We start from the raw sequence: 16,762 nt of genomic DNA on the forward strand, positions 1-16,762 counted from the left end.
TATTGAATCTTATACTACTTGTGATCGCGTGCGCTAGCATGTATTTTCGCGTTTGAATTATAATGAACAAGTTTTTAGCACCACTTCCGGGGACTCGGTGTTAATTTTAGTTTTTGTGCTTGTCATCAGTGGTCGTGAAAGTTCACTTACTCGGATTATATTCTTACAAGGTTTACCTTGTTAGTGTGTTTCAGGTACTCTAGAGAGCATGTATGCGAACGCGTTCTCAATCTTGTAAGGAAACACAAGACGTAGTTAAAGAAGAAGTAAAAGAAGTTTTTGAAGAAGAGGAAAAAGTTGAAGAAGTTTTTATTAAAATGGGAGAACCAGTTGCAGAAATGAAAGCAATGATGGATTATTCTCAAACGAAAATCAATGACATTCAGTATAGCATTGTCAGACCAGCCATTGCTGCTAATACCTTGAAATCAAGACTAGCACGATTCAAATGGTACAGAATTCAGTCCAGTTTGGGGGTTCTCCAACGGAAGCTCCTAACATGCACATTAGGGATTTCATCGAGATCTCTGACACCTTCAAGTTCAATAATTTTTATGAAGATGCTTTGAAGCTGAGACTTTTCCCTTTTTCTCTGAGGGCTAAAGCTAAGTGCTGGTTACACTCTCTACCAACAGGTTCTATCACTACTTGGGAGGATCTCGCTCAGAAATTTCTTACTAAAATTTTTCCCTATGGCAAAAACTGCTACAATCAGGAATGTTCTTACTCAATTTATGCATCAATAGGGAGAATCTCTATGTGAAGCTTGGAAGCGATACAAGGGGATGCTTAGGAAGTGTCCTCATCATAAAATTCCTGATTGGATGATCATCAATTGATTTTATAATGGTTTGGGAGCACAATCAAGTCCCATGCTCGATGCAGCATCAGGTGGAGCCTTATGGGCTAAGAGCTATAATAAAGCTTACGAGCTAATTGAATTGATGGCTGCTAATGAATATCAGAATCCAACTCAGAGACTACCACAAGGCAAGGTAGCAGGAATTCTGGAGGTGGATACAGCTACGACTATCACAGCTCAACTAAAGGCGTTGTCTATGAAGATCGATTCTCTGACCAACTATGGAATTCATCAGAAGAAATCAGCTCAGTTTGTGAGAAACTTTCATAGATCGCAGCAACCTGTTCCAGACACTTATCATCCTGATAATCGGAATCACCCTAAATTCAGCTGGAGCAACAATTAGAATGCGATACAACAATCGTACCAGCATTTTGGTAACAAGCAATTCAATCCTTCTGTTTTTCAGCAACAATTTGCACCAAGGCAACAGTTTCAGCCAATGGGAATGCAACAGCAAACTCATGGAGGTGCAGGTCAATCTTCGAATGAAAAATCCAAATTGGAGGAGTTGAGGCTTATGTGCAAAATCCAGGTTGTTTCTATCAAGACTCTGGACAACCAAATAAGGCAAATTGCTAATGCCTTATTGAATCGACAACCAGGAACACTTCCTAGCGATACAAAATCTAATCTAGGAAAGAAGGAAGTCAGGGAACAGGTAAAAGCACTCACCTTGAGGTCTGGAAAGGTCGCTAGCCCTGAAAATGAAGAAAATGAAAAATCTGAAAAAAATCCAGAATGTGTGTGTGCCCGCACCGTATAGAAGCGCGCCCGCGCCCTCTATTTTTCCAGATAGTCAAGATTTGGCAGAAAAAGTTGTACAGATGGATGCCGAGGTGGAACCGAAGAAAAAGTCTACTAAAAACACTCCTCCTGAGAATAATACAGGGGATGAAAAAGTCTATCCACTGTTAAGTGGCATTTATATCCACTTAGAACGCTTTATAAAGGCTTGAACTGGTGTTTTGTCCTCAAGTTGTTTGTGTTTTTGATGTGTTTTGTAGTGTTTTTGCATTTCAGGGAATAGTTGAAGGAAGGATGTGGATTAGCATTATTTTTGTGCTAATTTTGTGTTAGGAAGGTGCCTCGGATGTTCGCCTGTTGATCGCCATCAAAAAACAGCAAATAAAGCAAAAGTATGAAGTTTTTCCAGAAGGTCAACGCGCTCGCGCTGTAATAGCGTGCGGCCGCGCCGGTTAGTCAGAGTTACAGCGCTCTCGCGCTAGGATAGGGTGCGGTCATTGTGGCGCCCTCCAAACCCGGGTCAGAAGTTTGGGGTCCACACATATACCTTATTTATAACCTGCTTATAACAATAATAAAGATAATAATAATATGCAGTGACCCTACTTACCAACTACCATCGATCGCAACAGGTTAAAGTATGCACACAAGCCAAACACACTAATATATTACATACCGATCAAATCCCATCTATTCAAACTCGAAACTGAGTATTAAACATTATTACAAACTTTTACAAACTCAAATTATTCAAAAAAAGCCTGCTAGCTTAACTCGATCAACCAGAACCCCTAGCTCTCACGCTGGACTGGGGATCCTCGCTACCAACTGGTTCCTTTTTAACTGGAAAGAATATAAACAACATCGCACAAATGAGCTAACTAGCTCAGCAAGTCACAATGACAAAACTGAGAATAATGATCATCAGGTGAATATGGTTATGATATCAAGTGAACAATGGATTATGGTTTAGAATTGGATATTATACTTTTATTTTAAAAACCAAGGTTAGGCTGCTGATCAGTCACGCACTAACCCCGAGCAAAGCACACAATATTGCTCTAACTACTGGATCCAAGGCACACATTGGCCTAACTTGACCATTATATGGTCTGACCACGAATCTGGTCCACAATTTTATAAAAACAATCCAATTCTAACATAGTAACAGAATAAGCAATAATAGCAATAAACAGAATCATTAACAACATTGGATGCTTCATAATGAAATTGTTTCAGGATTTATGAGAATCAATATGGCAGCTTCAAGGCTTAGCTGTTGGGTAATGAAAGAATTGAATAACAAAGGAATCAGTGTTTCAAGGTTTCAAGGATTTTGCCTTTCAATGCATAGGATGAAATGGTTTGAGTGTGTGGGTAATTCAATTCAGTGTTCGGTATTTAATTTGTATGTATTTGTGGAGTAGTATCGTATACTTGAGGTTCATATTTGGGTATGCAATAATCAATGGCTTAGAAAGAACAAGGTTTATGGCTCAAGATCAAAACTGGAATCAGGGTTTAGGTTTCTGTGCTTCAAAGCACTTGCAATATCAACAAAACTATCAAGTACTACAATATCTCGAGAAAGTTTAGAACACTTGCCTGGTATTAGCTTACTATCCTGCACTCGCTTCTAATCTCAACCGTCTTACTTCTCAACTACCTGTTTCCCTTTTCTACGTCTTGCCCCTTCTGCTCACATATCATAAGCATCTATCAATAATCAACTCATACGATTCTATTAAACACATACTTCTATCTACCCTTTGTTTCACCCAAATCTGATTAACAAATTGAAGGTTACGCAATAATCAAGTAAACACCGAATATATAGACCGATAGTCAATCAACAAGTCACGTATAACACATAATACATCACGTAATCAATGATATATCATTTATAAAGAAGTCTCGGGTCATAAATAAGCTTTTGGTTATTTAAAATGATTTTTAAAACATTTTTCGGAATTAAAACGGGTCATTGGATCAATTTCAGGTAAATAAACAGGGTTCGATTAGCCAATTCTGGCTTCGAAACAATTTTATAATAATTATCGATCCTTGAAAATAATTTAGAATAATATTTTAAAGCTCGAAACTATTTTTCGAAATTTTTAAATAATTAAATCTAATTAAATAATTAATTAAAATCAATTAATAATTAATTAAATCAATTAATCAACTAATTTTCGAATTAATTGACCAATTAATCAATTAAAAATTAACTGAAATTAATTAACTAATTAATTCAGATTTATTTTTGAATTAAAAATAATTTTCGAAATTAAAATACTAATTTTTTGAATTTTCAGAAATTAAAAACGAATTTTTATAATAAAAATAAATAGGAAATATGATTTTAAAACAGGAATCCAATTTTTGGAAAGTCTGGAAACTTCAGGGACCTAACTTCATCATCCCCAAAAGTACAGGGGCCTGTTTGTAATTTTGCAAACTCCCACCGTCGACTCGCCGGAGTGTGGCCGGAGAACACGATTCCGGCCACCTCAGGCCACCAAACTGTCCAGAATTAATCTAAAGGTTATCAGCAACTTATACATGCAATCAAAATTCAATAATCATCCTTGTCCTGGCCGGAAAATGGCCAAGAACATCGCCGGTTTCCGGCGAACATCGTAAAACTTAAAAACACAACTCCCTTCAATTCACTAATCCTCTGTTAACGAGTTATATACCAATCGATTGCAAATTTCATAAGGAACACAACCCACTATAAATCAACAGCTAATAACCCCTGAATCAAAAGCCCCCAAATTTCAATTGAAAACATTCATACGGGTTATAAACCCTAATTTTGAAATTCGAAAATCAAACTCAAATTTGAACATGTTATTGAACTCCAAATCAGACATATAATATATCAAAATCATCAGGAAAACAAGCTCTACAACATGCAATCATCAAATCATACAAACAACCATCCGACCAAAAATTCATATTTTTAATCAAAATAATTCGAAAATAAATAAAAATATATAAAATCAACCTTTGATTCTGCAGTAAAATAGGTTATGGAATCTGATAGAGCTCTTCAAGACCTTCAAATTTGGTACTCGAGCTTTTCAAACAAAGATCAATAACACCTTCAAAAGTTGGTTTGATTCTTGGAACAGTTTATGAATATATGATTTTTCTCTGTAAGATTATATAATTATCTGTCTGCAAATGATTTTGATACGAAATAAAATACGGTAAAAGGCTATTTATATTTACGAAAAATTCGTATCCCGTTGGATCATTCCGGATATAAAACGGTACGTTTATTTATAAAAACTGATCCAAACGGTATCGGTTTTCGGGATAATTATCCAAATCAGTACAATTTGTACTGCGCTCTTGGTCTCACCGCCTGGTTACACATACTACGAAGTGATAATTGTGATAGTTTAATAAAAAGCTCCCGTTTATCGAAAATATGAGTTTTATTGATTTATCGAAACGAATATTGTATCGAAAATGTTGCGCCGAGACCCGCGCAGGACAAACCGTACGCCAGATCGAAAAAGTCGAAACATGGAAAATGCTCGGAATATTATAATTAGGTTCGGAAGGTGTTCTCGGAAGAATTTCGGGTTCCAAAAACGTAACAATGGGTGACGTCGGTTGGTTCCCGTTTTTATAAACTAGATTTTAAATACCCGGAAAAAGATTTTATAAATTTCATATGATTCTTATAAATTCGTAAATCAACATAAAAATTATTAGGAAGATATGACAATTATCTATATTTTATTTTGGACATATAAAAATTAAAATACTCAATTAATATTATTTTTGAATATCCAAATACAGATAACACTTAACAATTAATTCACAGAATAGATACTGGACACATATAATAATTATTTAATAGCAAAATAATTACACGATATATCCCGAATATTACATCCTTCCCCTCATAAAAGGATTCTGTCCTCAGAATCTCCTAAGAAAACAAATGAGGGTACTTTTCTCTCATATCACTTTCTAACTCCCAGGTTGACTCTTCAACCTTTGGGTTTCTCCACAACACTCTTACTAACTTTACCACTTTATTTCTCAATACCTTTTCTCTCTCCTCTAAAATCTCTATCGGACTTTCTACATATGACAAATCTGCCTGAAGCTCTATTGGTTCATATTCTATTACATGCCTGGAGTCTAGATTGTACTTCTTAAGCATTGATACGTGAAAAACATTGTGAATGTGCTCCATGTGCGATGGTAACGCCAACTCGTAAGCTACTTTGCCAACGTGCTTTAGGATCTCAAAAGGTCCGACATATCTTGGACTGAACATCCCTTTCTTCCCAAATCTTGTTAGTCCTTTCCACGGTGATACTTTCAGTAATACCCAGCTTCCTTCTTCAAATTCCATGTCTTTCCTTGACTGGTCTGCGTATTTCCTCTGACGATCTTGTGCGACTATCAATCTCTTATGTATCAATTTCAACAACTTCCTTTGTCTGCTATACCAGTTCATGTCCAAGTATCTTGCGTTCTCCTACTTCATCCCAATATACTGGAGATCTGCATTTACGTCCATAAAGGGCTTCATAGGGTGGCATCCCAATGCTGGCGTGATAACTGTTGTTATAAGAAAACTCTACCAGAGGTAAATGCTCGTCCCAATTTCCTTTGAAATCAATAGCACAAACGCGTAACATGTCCTCGATTGTCTGGATCGTTCTTTCACTTTGGCCGTCCGTCTGGGGGTGATAGGCCGTACTCATATTCAGTCTTGTTCCCAAACATTCTTGAAAACTCTTCCAAAATCTCGAGTTAAATCTTGGATCTCGATTAGATACGATAGACACAGGAACTCCATGATGAACTACGATTTTCTTCAGGTACATATTGACTAACTTATCGAGCGAAAATCTTTCATTTATAGGCAGAAAATGAGCTGACTTGGTAAGTCTATCCACTATAATCCAAATGGCATCATGATTAGCCCTTGTCCTTGGTAATCCAACTATAAAATCCATGGCAATATGTTCCCACTTCCACTCTAGAATCTCTAATGGCTGTAACAATCCGCTTGGTCTCTGATGCTCCGCTTTAACTCTCTGACAGGTATAACATTTGCTAACCCATTCCACAATTTCCCTCTTCATGTCTGGCCACCAATAATTTTCCTTTAAATCTCTATACATCTTGGTACTTCCCGGATGGATGGAATACCTTGAATTATGCGCTTCCTGTAAAATTTTATTCTTCAACTCCGTCACCGGTGGAATCCAAATTCTAGATGAAAACCTCAGAATACCTTGGTCATCCTTTTGCGTGCATAATTCTTCACCTAACAAACGATTTATATCTTGATCCATTACATCTTCCTGACATTTCTTTATTTTCTCCAGCAACTCCGACTGGAAAGTCATATTGTACACTTTCGCTTCTTCAGGCTTGCAAACTCTAATCTCCAATTCCAATCTCTGAAATTCCTTATATATCTCTTCAGGTACTGATAACTCATTTAACTTTTCCTTCCGACTTAACGCGTCCGCTACAACGTTCGCTTTACCGGGATGATAATTAATCGAGCAGTCATAATCTTTGATCAATTCTAACCATCTCCTTTGCCTCATATTAAGTTCCTTCTGGGTGAATATATACTTCAAACTTTTATGATCCGTATAAATCTCACACTTCTCTCCATACAGGTAATGTCTCCAAATCTTCAAAGCAAACACTATGGCTGCTAGCTCCAAATCATGAGTAGGATACTTCTGTTCATGTGGTTTCAATTGCCTTGACGCATACGCAATCACCTTGTCGTGCTGCATTAGAACACATCCTAATCCTTTATGAGAAGCATCGCTATAAATTACGAAATTCCCTTGATCGTCTGGAAGTGACAAAACAGGTGCCGTGATTAATCGTCGCTTCAACTCCTGAAAACTTTCTTCGCACTTATCGTTCCATATAAACTTTTCATTCTTCCGTGTAAGCTTTGTCAATGGTGTTGCAATCCTTGAGAAATTCTGGACGAATCGTCGATAATATCCTGCCAATCCCAAGAAACTTCTTACCTCGGTGGGTATTCTCACTCTTCCCCAATTCGTAATTGCTTCGATCTTTGCCGGGTCCACCTTGATCCCTTCATTACTAACTATGTGTCCTAAGAACTGAACTTCCTGTAGCCCAAAACTCACACTTCGAGAATTTAGCATATAACTTCTTTTTCCTTAAAATCTCCAAAGCTGTTTTTAAATGTTCCGCATGATCCTCTTCCGTCTTTAAATAGATCAAAATATCGTCTATAAATACAATAACGAACTTGTCCAAATATTCCTTGAAAATTCTGTTCATCAGGTCCATAAATGCTGCCGGGGCATTGGTCAATCCAAAAGACATTACTAAAAATTCATAATGTCCGTACCTTGTTCGGAAAGCTGTCTTTGGTATATCTTCTGGCTTGATCTTCAGTTGATGATATCCCGATCTTAAATCAATTTTGGAGAAATACTTGGCTCCCTTCAATTGGGCAAACAAATCATCGATTCTAGATAATGAATACTTGTTCCTGATTGTAAGCTTATTGAGCTCCCTATAGTCAATGCACAGTCTCATGCTTCCATCTTTCTTCTTGACAAATAATACCGGTGCTCCCCACGGGGACACACTGGGTCTGATTACTCCTTTCTCTAACAGCTCTTGCAATTGTTTTGCTAACTCTTTCATCTCAACGGGCGCCATTCTATACGGGGCCTTAGATACTGGTTCTGTTCCAGGTGCTAAGTCGATCGCAAATTCGTTTTTCTCTATCTGGAGGAAGTCCTGGTAATTCGTCGGGAAACACGTCTGGAAATTCATTTACTACTGGAATATCTTTAAGTTTTGCTGGTTCATGACTTTTGTCAATCACATATGCTACAAAATGCTCGTATCCTTGTCGTAATAACTTCTTAGCTTGAATCATTGTTAAGAACTTCTTTACTTGCTTCTGGCCTTTCAACGTTACTATCCTTTCATCTGGCATCTTCACCATTACCTTCTTATTTCGACAGTCTATCTGGGCATCATGCTTAGATAACCAATCCATCCCTAATATAACGTCAAATTCTCCTAACTTAAATGGTATCAAATCTACACAAAACTTACTACCAGAGACCTCAATCTCACAATTCCCACAAACTTGATTAACAAATATACGTTCTTGATTTGCTAATTCCACAGTTATTATTTCATTTAAATACTCAACTGGACAGTTTAACCGACTAACAAAATCCTGTGAAATAAACGATCGAGTTGCTCCCGAATCTATTAACACTTTGGCACATAAAGAATTCACATTAAGCGTACCTGCCACGACATCCGTATCCTGGATAGCATCCTTCACAGGCATGTCAAAAACTCTAGCCCTTGGAGTCTCATTCACTGTTGGGGTAGATCCCATAATCCTTAATGCATTACTAACTGGGGCTGGTGTCTTGCAATCCCTGGCCATATGTCCTGGCCTTCCACATTTGAAGCACGTAAATTCAATGGCTGGAACCTTCGCTGCTGGATTTCGGATAGGCTGATCCTTATTTATTGGCTCTCTTGCTGGCTGATTTCGGCACTCCCTCGAATAGTGCCCTTTCTGGTTGCAATTGAAACATACCACATTCAACTTATTACAAACTCCTCCATGCTTCTTTCCACAAACTTGACAATCTGGAAAAGTTAGTCTCAACTAATTTGGCTGATTCACATTAACTGGACGGTTGCCTTGGCCTCCGTCGCCTGCATTCTGTCTCCTGAAATTAAAATTTCTCCTTGGCTGAAACTTGCCCTTCTTAAAATTTGGAAACTTCCCTGGTTGTAACTGACCCTCACTTCCCTCAACTTTCCTTTTCTTACTTTCCTTCTCCTTCTGTGACATCTTCACTTCCTTCTCCTTTTCCAGATCAGCAACTAGTGCAATGGATCCTCCTTTCTTCTTTCCTCTCTCCATTCTTTCATCATGCTCTATCTCAAGCTCATAGGTCTTCAGAATGCCATACAGTCTCTCCACAGTAAACTCCTTATAGTCTTGTGAGTTTCTCAATGAGACTTTCATTGGTTTCCATTCCTTTAGAAGAGATCTGAGAAATTTCAGATTGGAGTCTTTAGTCTGATGGACTCTTCCATGCAACTTAAGAGCATTTAGTAGTTTTTGGAATCTACTAAAAATGTCAGTGAGTGACTCACTTTCTTCATTGTGAAAATGCTCATATTGCTGAATCGGGAGCTGCATTTTATTTTCTCTTACTTGCTCAGTGCCATCATAAATTATCTATATTGTGTCCCAAACTTCCTTGGCAATTTTGCAGTTGATAATATTATCAAACATGTCTGCATCAACTCCATTGAACAGAATGTTCATGGCCTTTTTATCTTTCCTGACTTGTTCAATATCAGGGTCAGACCATTCGTGCCTTCGCTTTGGAACAGATGGCTCGTTTCCTGTTGCAGCTCTCATTGGAACATGAGGGCCTCTTTCTATGCAGTCCACATAGGCCTCATCTTGAGAAAGCATATGAAGATGCATCTTTACCTTCCAATGATGGTAATTATCTTTATCAAGAAAAGGAATCTTGACTCCAACATCTTTCTTGTTCATCTTGCTGAATTGTTTTGATCTTTAAACTCTTTGTAGATTAAGAGCTTGCTCTGATACCAATTGTTAGTCCCTTAACAATATAGCAAGAATTACAGAAGGGGGGTTGAATGGAATTCTTGAACCTTTTTATGAAATAAAATGTTCAACTCGATTATAGATATATTTATTTTGATTAGCACAATGCGGAATGTAAACTTAATTGAATCAAAATATAAGTAATTAAAAACAAGAGTCTTTAAAAACTTTCTGGTGGATTTAAACAATTCCACCATAGACATATATATAATATATCGAGAGGACTCTGTGTGCAGAAATGCTCACAGCTGCTTACAAATGGAACTACTGAGGATACAGGAAATGCTAATGATTCTGCTTACAAAGATTTCTCTGTTTTTGTGTTTCTCAACTATCTCAGTTATTTTTCTATTTGCTACTCTCTTGGTTTATATAATACCAAGATTACAAAGTCAAAAAGACTGAACAAATATAAATCTAATAGTCTTAAGCTTTGCTGCTTTTCGTCCTCTATTACCCAGTTAATGGGCTTCCACAGTGTGTTTGTATACATCTCGACGGCTGTGTGTCAGCTTTCACTATTCAACTGCTGTTTGAATTCTTCATATGATCATCCGTCGACTTTCAGAACATCCGTTGATGATTTTATTGATCATCCGTCGACTGCTATATTAAACATCCGTTGATAGTCATTTGATCATCCGTCGATGGCTTTGTTAATCATCCGTCGGGAGCTATTTTGCCACTTGACTCTATATCACTTATGCAGAATTACAAGACATCATTTATGTACAATTAATCAACCTATTCTGCATATCTAGTTAAAGTCAACATGACTTGTATGCTACTACAGATTCTATACAAAGGTGCATACAAAACTGTGCTACAAACTTATTATTACATAAGCTACTCACTCGATGGATAATAAGTTAATGATCCGTCGGGACTATAATGAGTTATCCGTCGGGACTATAATTCTTATCCGTCGAGTGCTACATAATATCACTAAGTAAAATCTACTTAGATGTTTTGTTTATGAAATCATCAAGTACACAACATATGCACAACAATCTCCCCCAATTTATGTCTACTGGAATTGTAGCCATAAATTAAGAGTTACTTGATGATAACAAAACATCCTGAACATATATCTTTAAAGATAAGTAGATAAAACTGAAAGTGCTTCAGTTAATTAAAATGAACAAGGTTTGGCTCACAGTCAATTCAAGATGCTCCTCTAGCCTGAGCAGATTTTTCTAGTTCCTTGAAGGTCTGGATCTTCTTATAAGCTTTCTGTTATTTTCTTCAATTTGATTCTGGAGCTGCCTGTGGAATTCTAGTTCATCAGATTCTGAGAGATCTAGCTTTTCTTGTATTTCCAAGAGAGTCTCATTGCTAGAGATACTCAATTGGTCTTCTAATCTGAAGAATCTTCTTACACCCTTGTCATCCATGAATTCCATCAGCCAGTAGGGCCTTAGATGCACTTTTCTCCCTGTGTATGGAATGATTAGAGTCTTAGGAGTGCATCTTTAGCTCTAACACTCCTCAGCTTTTCAATCTTCTTCAATACTAGTCTTCTTGCAGTTACATTGAACCCAAAGTTTTTCTTGAAGGATGAATAGACTTTAATCAGCACAGCTTGGCTTTCTTGAAGAATCCTGTGAAGTGGCCACTGAATCTCCCTTCCTCCTTTGTACTTGAACACCAACCTTTCAGGTAGGTTTCTGTATACATCAATTGCCCTTACTTCATCCAATTCATCCAGATAAAGATTTAGATCTGAAAATTCTTTGATGTCACACAAGTAAAAGTAGTCTCCCCTATTGGCCTTGGGTTGAGCTTTAACTACTGACTTGGATTTGAGAGGTGACACCTTCACTTTCTTGACTGCCCTTGACTTTGTCCTTTTTGGCTTGCTAAGGAATTGGTATTTTATCCCACTCTATTGGCTCATCCTTTGGCACAATAGGTTCACCATGTATGTTCCTGTAGGGATCCACCACCCTTATGTCTTCAAATACCACAGAGGGCTTTGATGCTTGAGTTGTAGCTGGAGTGGATTTCTTAGGAAATCGATCTTCCAATTCCTTGTCAACAACATCCAGTTTCCTTTTTGTTCTTCTAGCCAATTCTTTCTTCCTTGGGAATTTCTTCTGTTCTTCAATTTTCTTCTTTGATTCAGCAGTTTCTGATTGTTGAGAGGGAATTTGTTGAGAAGAGTATACAGCCTGTAGCTTGGCCAAGATAGCAATCTGTTCTTTCTTTTGTTTATACTTCTTTGCATATAGAGTAGCTTGCCTCTTTTCCTGCTTTAAGCTGGCTTTTTCTTCTTTCTTTGCTTGAGCAAATTGTGGATGTCCAGCTACCACACAAATTTCCTTTCCATTTCTGAATATCTTAGCAATTCTCCTTTTTAAAGCTGAATCAGCTGGATCTTTATAGAAGACAATAGATCTTAACAGAAGCTTCTTTTCATCAGGCTTGGGTGTCTCATACACAGTGTCCATAGGGTTCTTCCAAGATGATTTTGTATAATTTGCCCTTGGTTTAAGAATTGTTTCAGCCTTTGTAGACTTGATGCAGGAAGATTATCCTTTTTCCAGATAGTTCATGCTCATCTCATTCACACTGATTGGCTTGACATGAGAGTGATGGATGGCTGACTGAGCTGGCTCCTTGACTAGTTCAAACTTTTTCTGTATCTCCTCATCAATCTTATTCCAGTTGATCAAACTCAACTTTCCTTTTTCAGCAACTTTCAAGTTTGCTGCTGCTGCTTTAATTAGATCTATACCATCTGCAACTGTTGGCTTGGAGACTGTAATTGAAGGTACAATTACTTTGCTGATTTGTACTTGAAGTTTCTCCCCCTCAGTTGGTCCTTTTTCCCCCCTACTTGATTCTCTCTCCCCCTTTTTGTTATCATCAAGTTGAGGAGTTAGGCCTTGTGCTTTAGCCAGTTGCATGAGAAGATTTTTCTGAGTCTGTTGATTTTAAAGAAGGATAGCCACTGAATTCTCAATAACTTGAATTCTGTTTTCCAGCTTGGCTAGCTTCTTTTCAGAATCTGATTCTCTCCTCAATCTTAGTAATAGATCTTGCATGGTACCATATGGCATTACTGAATCCAGCTTCTCAGAATTGAATGTCTTCAAGTCAGCTATATCTCTTTTTAGTTCATCCACACTCATATTCTGTCTTAAGTGCTGGATCTTCATGAGATGTAGATAGTCTAGGTGAGCTTGAAGAATAGCCTTGGTACTAGCATCTGAAGTTTCCTGAAGGGCCTTTTGAATAGCCATCACTTGCTTGACCAAAGATATATCAAATTGTCCTGGTGTTAATTCATTTGTCCATGCCCATCCAAGTAAATTTAAAATAGAACTTGGGCCTTCATCTCCCCCTAAGTTCATGCTTCCATCCAAAGAAACAGACTCATCATCATTAGAATTTACTCCAAATTCTTCAGATGGCTCACCAGCTTAAGAAGGCATCCTATTGACAGCAGCTTTATCTCTTTGAAGAGATTCTGAAGTGTGTACTAAATTCAAAGTCTGTTTTGCCTCCACATTGCCCTGAGCAGCCAACAATTGATAGGATGACACAAGATGAGTAAAAGTGTCAGCATCCAAGGAAATGTTATAAATTTCAGCTTTGTAATGTTGCTGAAATTGTCTTCCCTTTTCAGCATCATCCACAATCATTGACTCACTAGCAATGGCTGGATCCACCCTTATTTCTCCTGCACCTGCTTTTCTCTCATAATCTCTCTTTTGTTGCATCAGGGTCTCACCCTGGTTCCCCACCCTCACACCATCACCTTCACCTACTAAGGTGGGACTCCTCTCACTCACTTTTTCCAATCCTGAATAAATGGATTGCTGAGATTCACTCTTTTCCTTTCCTTTTGTCTGGGAGCAACCCAACCTCTCACTCAATGCACTCTCCTCTCTCAGTCCTAAGAGTGACTGTATTGCCACTAAATCTTCTGTACTAGAAATAATTGAAGTTTGAAGTTGTGCAGAGACACTCGACGGATAAGTGATATCCATCGGGTGAGTGGTACAGCTATCCGACGGATAACTGCTATTAAGCTTATCCGTCGGGATACAATCACTACTCGACGGATGAGCAATATCCATCGAGAGAGTAGAAATGAATGAGGTGGGAAGAGAAACTATTGTTGACTCTGTGTTGATTGAAGTTATTTGAGGCACATATGTCACAATAGTATCTGAAAGAATTGGCAAGTGAGCCAGCAAATCATCAAAAAGATGATGCTCACTTGCACTAGATTTTGGCTTCCCCAACAGAGTTAAAGAAGGGGAATCAGGAATTGAAGTGTTTATCATATCTACTTCCAGAGAGTTTTTTAGTGAGTATGGTGTTTCAGAGGCTTCTATTATAAGAGATTTTGGCTGTGACTCCACATTTATTGGAGCCACATCAATCTGACTTTGAGAAAGTGCAGGGACTGTGTCTTTAGCACCAGTTTGCGCTGTGTGTGTGCCCTGTGTATCCCCAGTTGTTTTGGATTTCTTCTTTCTTGTGTAAGTTTGGGGTGAGCTTGTGTCCCTAACCCTTTTGGCCTGTGCTCTTGGCTGAGAGCTTTGTTCAATAGCCACATCCTTTTGGGAGGATGCAGCTAGAAGTGAGCTTTTGTCCTTTTTAAGCACTACAGTTTGTTGGGAAACTGCAGTGTAGCTAGGCTGGGATTCACTCAACTCTCCAACCTTATCCTTGGGGTTTCTTTGATGTTCACCCCTTCCCTCACCTAACTGACCCTCCTTCACACTCCCCTCTTTGGCTTTGGTAGATTTTTCAACTGGTACCTTTTGAGAGATACCAGAGGGGGTTTTCTTTGACTTGGATTCGGAAATTACAGTTGTTTTGGCAGCTTTGGTAGGCAACTGTTTGGTCATTATCACAGTTGTCATAGCTACTCCTGAACTAAAAGAAATTGAGGAGATTGGAATAGTTGAGGGTATGGATGAACTTACCTCACTTACCTGAGGTGTCTGCATTACAGGAAAGTAGAACATTGGCACATCCCTATCATGGTTGGCTCTGTTCAAATCTGTAATTATTCTTCTCTCTTGAACCCAACAAGCTAATTTGTTGTTTGGGTTCTCAAGTACAATCTCTTGACAAAGATGGTTAGCCAATATCATGAAAAATCTAGCATAATATACATTCTTTCCCCTTTTGGCTAACTCACCTAGTTTAAAACCTAACTCATACAAGACAAGGTCACTGAAATTGTAAAATTTATCTGTAACTAGCATGTATAGCATGTTAAGCATGGAAATGTTCACATAATCAAAATTACTGATTTTTCCAGAGAAAACTTTAGTCACAACATCACACATGAAACTCCATTCATTCCTAAGACCTAATCTTCTAATATCACTTAGCTTAGTAGTAGGAAGTGCATAATGCATGGAATTGAGCATATTGATAATATCAGTGTCATTGTGTGGTGAAGTTACATTATCATCAGGAGTTTTGAAACATGCTTTTATCACATCACTATTGATACAAAACTCATTACCTTTGATAGTTAGAGTGATGGTTTTGTCAGTAGAGTTGTAGATTGCAGTAGTCCACATCTCTTCAACAACTTCACCAAAAATTGTGGGTGATTCAAGCATGGCATAACTTAACTTGCAGTTCTTCACAAAGTCTATCATCTTGTGATAGTCTTCTGATTGCTGAATACCCTTATTGACCAAGGCAGTGAAGTTGTTCTTCTCGTAAATGAACCCAGTCTGAGACATAATCTTTACTACAGGTGCCATTGTTAGAGAATAAAAGCTTGAAGAGAAAGAGAATATTTGCTTGAGAGAGAATGAAATAAAAGCAGTTGAATTTGAGAATGATAAAAGAAAATAATTGAAATGAAATAAGCTTTTATACTCTCTCAAAAACAACGGATAAAAATAAAAAAGAAGAGTAAATTAACCAATAGAAATTGCCTAAAATAGCCGTTTTAAAAATAAACTGTAAAAATTCCACCCATTATCTGTCGTGTAATGCTTATAAACTGTAAGTATACTCGATGGATAATGTTCAGGGAATTAACGGTTAAGATTTAGACACTTCGACGGATGAGAATAAACTGTTATCCGTTGAGTTTCAAAAGGTTCCAGAAAAGTAATTGATTTTTATTTGCAAATAGTATATCGACAGATGACTCAACTCGATGGATAATGGTCATCCTTCGAGATGCAAATTTTGACTTAGCCAAAATTTCATCCATGACTAAAAATCAGCTAAATTTCTGGCTACATTTCAACTTGCAAAATAACTAAGATAAATTCAAGAGTAATTAAGCATACCTAACTCACTTACCAACCTAGAAAAGGTAGATTCATCCAGTGGCTTGGTAAAGATATCTGCAAGTTGCTTCTCACTTGGAACAAAATGTAACCCTATAGTACTATTCATTACATGTTCCCTTATGAAATGGTACTTGATGTCTATGTGCTTTGTCCTTGAATGTTGCATTGGATTTTCAGTGATGGCAATTGCACTTGTGTTAT

At 37.6% G+C, this 16,762-nt stretch overlaps 1 non-coding gene across 1 annotated transcript; it reads right to left on the reverse strand.

Annotated features, from left to right (window-relative positions):
* Positions 1-707: 707 nt before the first annotated feature.
* On the reverse strand, positions 708-814 carry LOC141694781 (small nucleolar RNA R71). The gene has a single exon (XR_012564064.1). It is a non-coding gene; the product is annotated as a small nucleolar RNA R71 (small nucleolar RNA).
* Positions 815-16,762: the final 15,948 nt, after the last annotated feature.

This window comes from Apium graveolens, chromosome 10, assembly GCF_009905375.1.
Source record: "Apium graveolens cultivar Ventura chromosome 10, ASM990537v1, whole genome shotgun sequence".
NCBI classification, from domain to species: Eukaryota; Viridiplantae; Streptophyta; class Magnoliopsida; order Apiales; family Apiaceae; genus Apium; species Apium graveolens.